The sequence below is a fragment of the Hemicordylus capensis genome, chromosome 2 (genome assembly GCF_027244095.1).
Source record: "Hemicordylus capensis ecotype Gifberg chromosome 2, rHemCap1.1.pri, whole genome shotgun sequence".
Lineage (NCBI taxonomy): Eukaryota > Metazoa > Chordata > Lepidosauria > Squamata > Cordylidae > Hemicordylus > Hemicordylus capensis.
In genome coordinates, this window is record NC_069658.1 from 110,593,409 (window position 1) to 110,604,696 (window position 11,288).

An 11,288-nucleotide genomic window follows, 5' to 3' on the forward strand; every position below is an offset into this window, starting at 1 on the left:
GGATGATCTGAACTGGGGCTTGGAGGCTGTTCTGGACTGGATGGTGGCAAACAAGCTGAAACTCAATCCAGATAAGATGGAAGTGCTCTGGGTTGATAGAACTGATCATCTAATGAGGTAAATCTGGTCTTGGAAGGGGTTACGCTCCCCCTGAAAGACAAAGTCCGCAGCCAGGGCGGTGCATCTGGACCCAACACTGTCCTTGGAGATACAGGTGGCGGCAGTGTGCAGAAGTGCCTTTTACCAACTATGGCTGGTACGCCAGCTGCGATCCTACTTGGAGAAGTCGGACCTGACCTCAGTCACTCATGCATTGGTAACATCCAGATTGGACTACTGAAATGTGCTCTATGTGGGGCTGCCCTTGAAGACTGTTTGGAAGCTTCAGCTGGTTCAGAATGTTGCTGCAAGGTTTATCGTGGGTGCGAGTCACTTCACAAGTATTACACCCATCCTGCGTCAGCTTCATTGGCTACCGGACCGCTTCTGGGCTAGATTCAAGGTGCTGGTGTTGACCTTTAAAGCCCTACACGGCTTGAGGCCGGGGTACCAGTCAGACCGCATTCGCCCATATGAATCTGCCAGGGCCCTCCGATCATCATCTCAGGCCCTGCTCAGTTGTGGCCCCTCGGCTTTGGAATGCCCTCCCTGAAGGGCTTCGCCATGCTCCCTCCCTCAGTGTTTCTAAAAAAAATCTTAAAACACACTTTTAAAAGGAGGCTTTTTAATATCATTATTTTGTTATATCTGGTAGGTTCTGTAGCTTCTGTAGCTTTTTATAATTTTCAGTTTTAATTTGAACCTAATAATTGTTTTTAATCTGACCTTTTTTTAAAAAAAAAAAATTTTTATTACTTGTATCTGTGTCTACATTATTGTTGTAAGCCGCCCCTAGCAGAGGGGTGGGGTATAAATATTTCAAATAAATAAATAAATAAATAAATAAAGGTGAACTATTCTATTAGTACCATGTAATCAATTCTAAATATTTTTTAAAAAGCAGTATTGTACTTCAATACATTTTTGAACCACTGTTATCTACTTTATGTACCATAATACCCTGGTCATCTTCTAGCATTAAACACTAGCATTAAACATAGAGGGTCAAATCAATGCTTTGCTTTATATGCACTCGCTACACTTCATCAACAAACTGTCCCTCAATTATTTTTCATCTCTAAGGATTATCTAATCAGGCCCTGGAGTCATGAGTGAATAATCTTGTTATACTAAATCTTGTTTGCAAGGAATCCCATCTGTGTGCAAGCTCTTTTAATGGTCTCCTCTAAGAGGATTTGGAGATTCATCTGTTCCTGACTGGTTCCCTAATTAAGTGCTAAATATTGTATTGGGGAGTCCTAAGTAGGGTAATACCTTTAATAGGGCCAACTAAAAAATTACAAAGTGGTGAACAAACTGTCAAATTCTCCTGAACTCTTCTTCAGCATGGATGTTAAGCAAAACAAAGAAAGGAAGGCAAAGGCGCCGAAGGGACATAGAATAAAATATCATGGTTCCATTTAAAATTAAAATAATAAATAAATAAAATCTAGCAGTTAGATCTGTCTCCGGCACTGAGTGGAACAGAACAGGGGGGACCTTTGCTAAGCAGAGAGCAGACATAAAGAAAAACATGGTTTTTATATTAGCAAAGCTGGAGATGAATTTTTTGCCTCTCTGAAGAAGTCATAGTCATGCCTTCTGCTCATGGTCTGGCCAAAACAGTGAAAATTATTGACTTTTCTAGCTGTTTTATGGGATTTTTATGTGGGTTTTTTTCCCAAGTTGTAATTGATTTAGATTTGATTTTAATGTTGACACACACACCCCACTGCAAAATGCCCCAAGGGTCCTATCCACCCCCAGCACAGTACCTCCAGTGACTATTTCTGGCATCTATCTTATGTTTCTTTTTAGATTGTGAGCCCTTTGGGAACAGGGATCCATCTTATTTGTTTGTTATTTCTCTGTGTAAACCACCTTGAGCCATTTTTGGAAGGGCGGTATTGAAATTGAATAAATAATAATAACAACAACAACAGTCCTTCTCAAGCAGCCATCCCAGGTCCTTGGGAAGGACTCAATGTCTGGATAAAACAAACCAGTCAATAACACCTGTCTGACTGTGAAAACAATAATAATGATGATGATAATGATAATAATAATAATCCCAGTAGTAATTGGCACCCTAGGTGCAATTTCAAAAGACCTTGAAGAGCACCTCAACACCATAGGGGCCACAGAAATCACCATCAGCCAATTACAAAAAGCAAATTCAGTTGGAACAGCCTATATTCTGCGACGATATCTATAATAATAACAGCAACAATATCGATAATAAAATTCAGCCATTCCAGGTTCTTGGGAAGGGCTTGATGTCTGGATAAAAGTAAACAAACCAGTCAATAACACCTGTCTGACTGTGTAAACAACAAAACAACAACAACAACAACAACCATTTGGGTGGTATACAAATTTATTAAACAAACAAACAAGTACACAGGAATATAGGAAGCGGCCAGTGCCATATATCCAACCAGACCATTGTTCCATTTTGGTCAATATTGTCTATAACTACACTGACTGGCTGTGGTTTTCTCTAGGTTAGAGTGTCGAGTTTTCCAGCTCTGTGGGGTTTGTAAGAAATCCATTCCTTGATCCAAGCCAGCTTTTGAAGACTGCTTTAAAACTAACTAGATTAGTTAGTTTCAGGTTTGGGTTAGTTCAGTCCTGGGTGGAGCAGAGAGAGAACAAGCAAGAGAACAGGAAATTGGGTTGAATTGCTTGCTGTGTGAAAAGCTAAAGGCTTCCTTTATCAAATTCAGGATATGAAGTGTTGGTTTTACTTTACTGCTTGGCCCTTGTGTATTCTCTGCATTCCATGACCTCTCAGGGTAGGGGCCAGGCACTGAAGCAGGCAACTTCTGCTTGCTAAGCACTGCACTAGAGCATTTTCTAGATATTTGGGGATAGACAGCTGTACCTCAGCACATGCTTGGGGCACTTTTCTGAATAGTTTCTCATATTCCAGGATTCTGCTCTGCTGCTGAAAAGTCCTGGCACAAATTAAGCCTGAGATTTGTGAGATGGCAAATCAAAAGGTGGAGACTGTTAGCCACCATCAATAATGCTGTGTGACAATTGTAAGTAGCCAATTGTCAAAATCGTTTGAGGCCCTCCAGGCCAGTAAGTACAATTAAGTGCCCATGGGCACAATCTAAAAGAGAGTTTTTTTTTTCAATGTATATACCACCCATCCTAAAGTCACTCAGGGCAGTTTACGTTACAATTAAAAAATGCATAATAAAACAATTAAAGTTTTTTTAAAAACCATTTAAACCAAATTAAAATTTAAAAGCCAGGCTTAAAAAATGGGTTTTTAATCCCATAAATTCAGTAGACTAAAGCACATTTAACTCTCTGTTGGATTCTGGGCAATATCTTTTAAATGTTTGTTTTTCGTGCCTTTAAAATGTCATCTTTTCAGTTCTGCAGCCTATTTTTCTGATATGTGTGATTTTTTTCCCCTAGGAATGGTTTAAAATATTCAAAATAGTTCAAATAATCCATTTGAATTATTTTCAGTCAAACAGCTGAATCCTTGATTTATTCACAGTAATTTTGTCCTAACTAATTCAATATTACATTTCAAAATCTATTCTGGTTTCCCACCCTTCTCCCCAGACTATTTTCTATTAATGTTAGGATATCATTGCTGAAAAGGTTCTTGCAATTTGCTTGTACAGTTCTGAGCCATAACCTACATTAGATGGAGTACTTTATTTATTTTACATTTGTATACCTCCCTATCAGAAGGTGGTGCACAACAACAAAAACCAAACTAACAAGCAATCATTTAAGCATTGACTTAAGACAATATAGAAACAATTTAAAACCATTTAAAAACAGTTAAAACATTTAAGAGCACTTTAAAAACCTTGTAAGTCCAGACCAAACAAATAAGTTCTAAGGGCTCTCTTGAAGGTCAGCAATGAACCCAAGCTACAGATTTCTGCCAGGAGGGCATTCCAGAGCACAGGAGCAGGGAAGGCCCGGCTCCAAGTGGCCACCAGATGTACCAGTGACATAGGCAACTTTACTTAGGCATAAGCAACTTTGAGATCTTATTTATGCTCTTAGACTCACTGCATTTCCTGTTCCCCTTACCCCAATGTGCAGATTTGAACTATCTCCTGAGATGTAGGATTATGATCCTGTAGGTGGTTTTGGGGAAATGTTAAAAATTTGTTTAAAATTGCCCGCTTGCCCTTATTTGTGCTCTTAGACTCACTGCATTTCCTGTTCCCCTTACCCCAATGTGCAGATTTGAACTATCTCCTGGGATGTAGGATTATGATCCTGTGGGCGGTTTTGGGGAAATGTTAAAAATTTGTTTAAAATTGCCCGCTTGCCCATTTCTTTTGTGGGTTGGGTGTTAGGTAGCACCCGTCATGCCCTCCCACCCAACCCACTTTGGTGTCCCTAGGAGCTACCCATGGGGAACAATGGGGTGTTTCACATTTCCCTATTGTTCCCTATGGCCAAAACACTCAAAATGTTTTGAGCTGTTTCATAGAAACAGCCATATCAGCCGCTGTTTTAACAAAACATTTAGGCCATTTTGCATTTCATTTTGAGTTCTAAACAAAATGCAAAATCTGTTTCGTGCACATCTCTAGTCTGTACCCAGGTTCTCTTTTAAAACACAGGTACAGTTATTCACACAAAAACATGTACAAGTATAAAGATATCTGTAAATTCATACAACATAATGTTTGAATAGGGCACCTAATGGGCAATCAATTTAAGCGTATTTGCTCATCTATTAAAACATTTTTATCCTGCCTTATCATCAGATCCTCAAGGCAGATTACAGCACAAATATTTAAAGCAAACGGTTTTAAAATATTAACAATAGAAAACTACAAGCTACATTTTAAATTTGGACTCAGCAAGGTAGTGGATTGGACTAGATTTTCCTTCTCTCTTTCCTGATCATGTGTCATAGAAATGATCACATCTTAATTATTTCCTAGTTTTTCCAGTTCTTGAGAGCTCCTAAGTGCTAAGAACATGGGCTGGGAAATTCCTTGCTCAGCTGAGTTCTGTGGTACTTAGGTAAATAATAGATAAAATTTATTATAAGATGAGGGCTAATCAAGATATGGAGCAAGACTTATTAAGAGCAGGCCTTGCACACTGAAAGAACAAAGGATTCGCAAGATTTCTTCACGCTGACAATAAATTTGTCAGAAGGAAGAGTACAACTGCAGAATCTAGGGCCAGGCTTCAGAAGAAGGGGAAGTGGATGGCTGATCTCAAGAAAATAGAAAATGTCTAGACAAGATTGAGGAAAATGGGGAAATGATCATAGGTTTTGAGCAGAAAAGAGCAGTAAGAATGGCTAATCTGAGAAAGAAAAACATCAGGTTTGGGGAAGATAAGCACAGAGACTGTAAATTCTCAAAGTGGTGGTGTTTTAGTTGTAGGGATAAATAAATTGAGTATAAGGGGGAATAGAATGAAGAAGAACTGAGATCAAGAATGGAGGCAGAGGGTCATATCTAGTCTAGAATGAGAATAAATGTTATTTAAGGTCTTTGGGTAAGCCTTGAGACTTGCACATATGATTTTTGGACTGTGAGTTTCCAGCAGTCCTGCTGTGCTGCTTGTTCCCATTTTGGTGCCTTTTCCTCTCCCTCCCCTGTAGTGAGGAGGGCCTCCTTTCCAACACTTGTCATCCTCTGCTGAGGTTTCACTCCTCTAGCCGGGCTCTTCCCTAGGTATCCCTGCTCTCACAGAAGCCACTTCCTTCTCCTCAGCATCCCCTTTTACCCTTTTGAACAGTTTGCCAGATGAAAAGCTCCTGTGAGAGGACACCGGTCTCTTGCAAAAATACTCAAGACCCAGCCAGTTCCCCAACCCCCTCCCCCTTTTTTGACTGTCATTCCTTGTGTTTTCATGGCTGTCAGGCTGCCTTGTGCCCCTGTCTGTCTGTCCCCCTGCCACCTTCTACCCACATGATCATTTATTTCTGAAAAGTGTCCTTCCTTGAACCCTGGGTCAACTGGAGTAATCCCAGATTTCAGTGTTAAGCATTATGACTGCTACAATATTTTAATTGCTAGGAATAGGGGCAATAAACATGGGGCAATAGCCTAACATGTTTTTACTGCAGTTCTCTTTATTATATCTGAGTCCTGAGATATATTGTTAATCAAGCTTCAGTACTGTTCACAAATTCTTTCTGAAAGACATGTTTTCCTGGAAAGAACCTAGAAAAGGATGGGAGCCAAATCTTCTGATTTCCTAAATCCTAATTGGGAAATCATTTCCCTTCACAGCCAAATCCCCTGAGGTAGCCTCAGGCATGCCACTGTTCTTTCAGCTTCAGTGTTACCTTTTCCCATCTGCAATATGGGGATAATATTGTTCTACTTTACAGGGCTGCATTAAGGATGACAGATAATGATGTGTGAAGTTCCTTGAACACCGAGAATGTGATATATACACTATTTGATGATAATGATAAAATCACAAATAATATTTTTCAATCCCCCCCCCCAAGGTTTTGGTTGAAATTATCCAGGATTTTTTCTGTCTTTTAAATAAGTGTCCCTAATGCTAATAAGGTCACTCTGCAGAACATATTTGCTTTACACATACATACAGGTGAAACTCGGAAAATTAGAATATCGTGCAAAAGTCCATTAATTTCAGTAATGCAAATTAAAAGGTGAAACTGATACATGAGACAGATGCATTACATGCAAAGCGAGATAAGTCAAGCCTTAATTTGTTATAATTGGGATGATCATGGCGTACAGCTCATGAAAACCCCAAATCCACAATCTCAGAAAATTAGAATATTACATGGAACCAAGAAGACAAGGATTGAAGAATAGAACAATATCGGACCTCTGAAAAGTATAAGCATGCATATGTATTCAGTACTCGGTTTGGGCCCCTTTTGCAGCAATTACTGCCTCAATGCGGCGTGGCATGGATGCTATCAGCCTGTGGCACTGATGAGGTATTATGGAAGACCAGGATGCTTCATTAGCGGCCTTCAGCAATTCTGCATTGTTTGGTCTCATGTCTCTCATCCTTCTCTTGGCAATGCCCCCATAGATTCTCTATGGGGTCAGGTCAGGCGAGTTTGCTGGCCAATCAAGCACAGTACACTGTATACTTTTCAGAGGTCCGATATTGTTCTATTCTTCAATCCTTGTCTTCTTGGTTCCATGTAATATTCTAATTTTCTGAGATTGTGGATTTGGGGTTTTCATGAGCTGTACACCATGATCATCACAATTATAACAAATTAAGGCTTGACTTATCTCGCTTTGCATGTAATGCGTCTGTCTCATATATCAGTTTCACCTTTTAATTTGCATTACTGAAATTAATGGACTTTTGCACGATATTCTAATTTTCTGAGTTTCACCTGTATTTTCTCTCATTACACCTTTGTAATTGATGTGGTGATGTAGCAAACTTTTAGAAGATAGTTAGCAATAACACATTATGTACACACTAACCACAAAATAATAGGACTGTTTTATAGTAATGATTAGGGTTGCCAGATCAGGCATCCAAAACCTGCAGATTTTAAAGGCAGAATCCGGTGGTGTCAACTTTTGAAAACTGGAGAGAGAAAGTTTTGGTTCCAGGGAAAAGCTAATGTTGCCAGAATATGACAAAGAAGCAGACACAGCTTCTTCATCTTTTGGAGCTGAGCAGGGGAAACAAATATTACAAAGCAGTCAGCCAATGACTGTAGGCTGCCTGAACTTCAGGCATTCTCACTCCTCCCAGATTGGTTGGCCTGGCATCTGGCCAGAATTGACTGGGCAGATCAACTCCCCTTATCCACCTAGGATGCCCTAAAACCTGAGTTCAGCCAGGTCCCTCTAGAAGCATTTTCATAAACCATGCCAGCTTATTCATGCTTTCTTGCAAATAATTCATGCTGAGCAATTATGTTCTAATAAAAGCTAATGCCTGAGGAATGGAGCAATTTGCCTCCACACCAGCCTAATTCTACCTCCTTCCAAGCCTCATTCCTGCACCCCAGGCCTCACCAGCCCTGCTGCCACCACCACTGTTCCTGTTTAAAAGCAGGAAGCATCTGGCCTTGCTCACCCACTCCATCCATTGAGCAGTTGATGCTTGAGTGCTTACTATTTGTCTCCAGCCCATCCATCACTGCTGTTGTCTTCCCAGTACCACATTGTGCGGGGCAAAAGCTGCCCAGTGGATGGAGTGGGCAGGTGAAACCAGGTGCTACCTGTTTCTAAGCCAGCACAGCAGGGCAAAAGGTGGGCAGGGGCAGGCAGAACATGCTCTGAGTGGTGTAGGCAGGAAGGAAGAGGGGCCTGGAGGGTGGGGCTAGTGTGGGCCAGAACAGCATACCCAGGAGTGAGAGGACACAGAGGAGAAAGAGGAGGCAGGAAAGGTGACGTGCCAGTGGAGAGTAAAAGGGGCAGAAGCCAGTAGCAGACACATGGGATGACCCTTACAGCAGTGGGCAGGGCCAGATGCACTCGCCACCTGAGGCTGTCAATTCTCTTTGCCTCATGGTAGAGGCTCCCCTGTTGATAATATAGGAGCACTGCACATAAAATGGCCTGAGAAAACCTTTGCTGCCCACCTGCCTGAGGAAAACAAAAATTAAGAAGATGACAGAAACTGGCCACTTTGGGCAAACTGGCAAACCTAATGATCATTAATGAGCAGCTTATCAATGTATATCCATGTAAATTTATATATCATTCATTAATACACCCTTAAGATCAGGTCATCCAGTACACTGACTATAAGACTTTTTATGCTTGTTTGTAAAATATTTTTCTAACTCTAGCATTCTTCTTATCTTATTTGCATTTCAAGATCATTGTCTGCTAGTCATTTATAATGTTCTCAGCAGCAGCTAAATATCTTTAGGCTCTGTGCCTCATATTGCTTTTCTCAGTCTGCACATGAGTGCTTGCCTGTTGAAAAAGTACAGCTGAAATAGTAACCTAGCCTGAACATAGTCACAACATGGAAGGTTAAAAAAAACAATAATCCTACTTACCAATCAAGTGGCCAAGGAAAATGCCTTCTAAGCCCTGTTAGTTAAATCCAGTCTGGCCTGCGGGGACTAGTAATAGCCCTAACTAATCTATATTGTGGGTAGAGTGAGTGAACAGACACAGCAAAACAATTAGGAGATGTTTCACTTCACCTCTTCTACATAAAACCTGTGGGCAGGCATTAGCCAATTCATATTGTGCAACACCATCAGTTCCTTGGAAGATACAGTATCTCCTCTGTCAAAACATCATCCCTATTTCTAGGGTGGAGCATGGGATTTGAAATCACCAGTCAAAGGAGCAAACCTGTTTTTCTGTCTCTTCCTCCCCGCACCCTGAGCCTGGGCACATAAGCTGACTCTGCTTATAAAAAGTGGTCATTGCTCTTTGGAATTTACCTATTGTTGGACAAGAGAATTACTATAAAAGAAAGACTGTATTTGTTACAAATGCAGAGGGATCAGCATGATACATTTATACAGCCTTATGAAAACTATAAACACAATTCTTACATTTAAAAAATTGCCCTTTATGTTTATATCCCAAATCGATAATTATACAATACAAGCTGACCAGGTTTTAAGAAATTACTTCTAATCTTTTACTATATATATATATATATATATATATATATATGAATGATTGACTGATTGCTATACCGCCCTTCCAGAAATGGCTCAGGCGGTTTACATCAAATTAGGAATTAATCAGGTGGACTAAAGCCCTAAGGAAATGCCAAGGACCTCAATTCTTTCTATCTATATTAACAAGTACATACTGTATGCAGGGCGTTTCACTTTTCAAAGACAGGTAAGTGCCATCAGCCCTCTTCAAAGTCAGAGATGACAAAGTTCAAAGAGAGTGTGTGATTTTCCCCATGGTCATATCAATGAATCATCAGAGGAGGAGTAACAGAGCATGCAGTACGAACACAATGAGGCTATTCACACAAGCGTGCAAAACCAGTCTAAGGGAGATCAGCCCAGTTTTGCACACTTGTGGAAACCGCCGGGATCAGCCCCAATCCTGGTGGAAGCGGCAAACCCACCTAAGTAGCCTCCCAGTTTGATGAGGTTAAGGGAGCAAGCACTCACTTACCCTTGTTTTTCTGATCATGTGTCAGCTGTGGCTACTTGCAACCATGGCTGGCACACTCGGGGGGAAGGGGGATCCCAGTAATGCACCACGTGGTGGGGCAACACACAGCATGTCCTGGCACCCTGACCCTAGGAGCTGCTAGGCAAGCCTTCAGTAGTCTGGGCAGGCAATCTGCCCATCCAGGGAAGCCATGGCGATCATCTGTGGGGAAGATAAGTTAAACCCTCCTTCCCCACAGACCACCCTGGAGCTATTCTCACAGATTGTGAGAAGAGCTCTAAAGTTTTTTGAATAAACATGAATGCAATTGTATATTGGAAGATTAAAGTATAGCTGTTCTAGACTTAAGATTAAGATTAAAGTATAGCTGTTCTAGAGTTCTTATTTTGTAAAAAATACAGTGTGTTTGTGGGGGGGGGGACTGCCTAGATTTCACTGGAAATAACTGAGTGTGTTACTGAATTTTACACCAGTAGTAGTGTTTTATGGCAGAATGCTTACTACATCATCATCTCAAGGAATTGGACCCCAAAAGCAAGCTGAGTTTGTTCTGTATTGCACCAATCTAAGATTCTACTCTGGGTTTTCCAGACAATTTCTAACAAATTAATAGTTCTTATTTAAGCTCTGATTTTTCTCTGATTATTCCTGCTGTTCCCTCAAAACAGTGCATACTTGCATGTAAAATATTGGGGTGATTTTCTTGGTGAAATGTCCAAAACCTAATTCTCATTGTGAGCCTTACTATTATCATGTCTTACTTCTCTGTGCAACTTTTGAGGGTGGTTCTAAATTTAAGGTGGGAGATGTGTGATCAAATCTCTCAGTAGTTTGCTTTTGTTTTCTTTTTCTTTTTTTCTAAAATGCAGCTGATGGGGATCCCAAAGTGAACTGGGGCCATTGCACAGGGGGACGAGGTGTTTAACTATTTTCCTGATTTAAACATCTTATCCCTCAAGGTAATATTAGCTTTGAAGAAGGGGGGAAAGACAGGCTTAATACAGATATCAGAGCAGGTGGGAGGAGCAATTTAAATCAGGCAGCTGGAGCAGGAAAAGGGCTAACTCCACCACTACCCCCTGTGATGTGGTGATGCAGCTGCAAATTCACAAG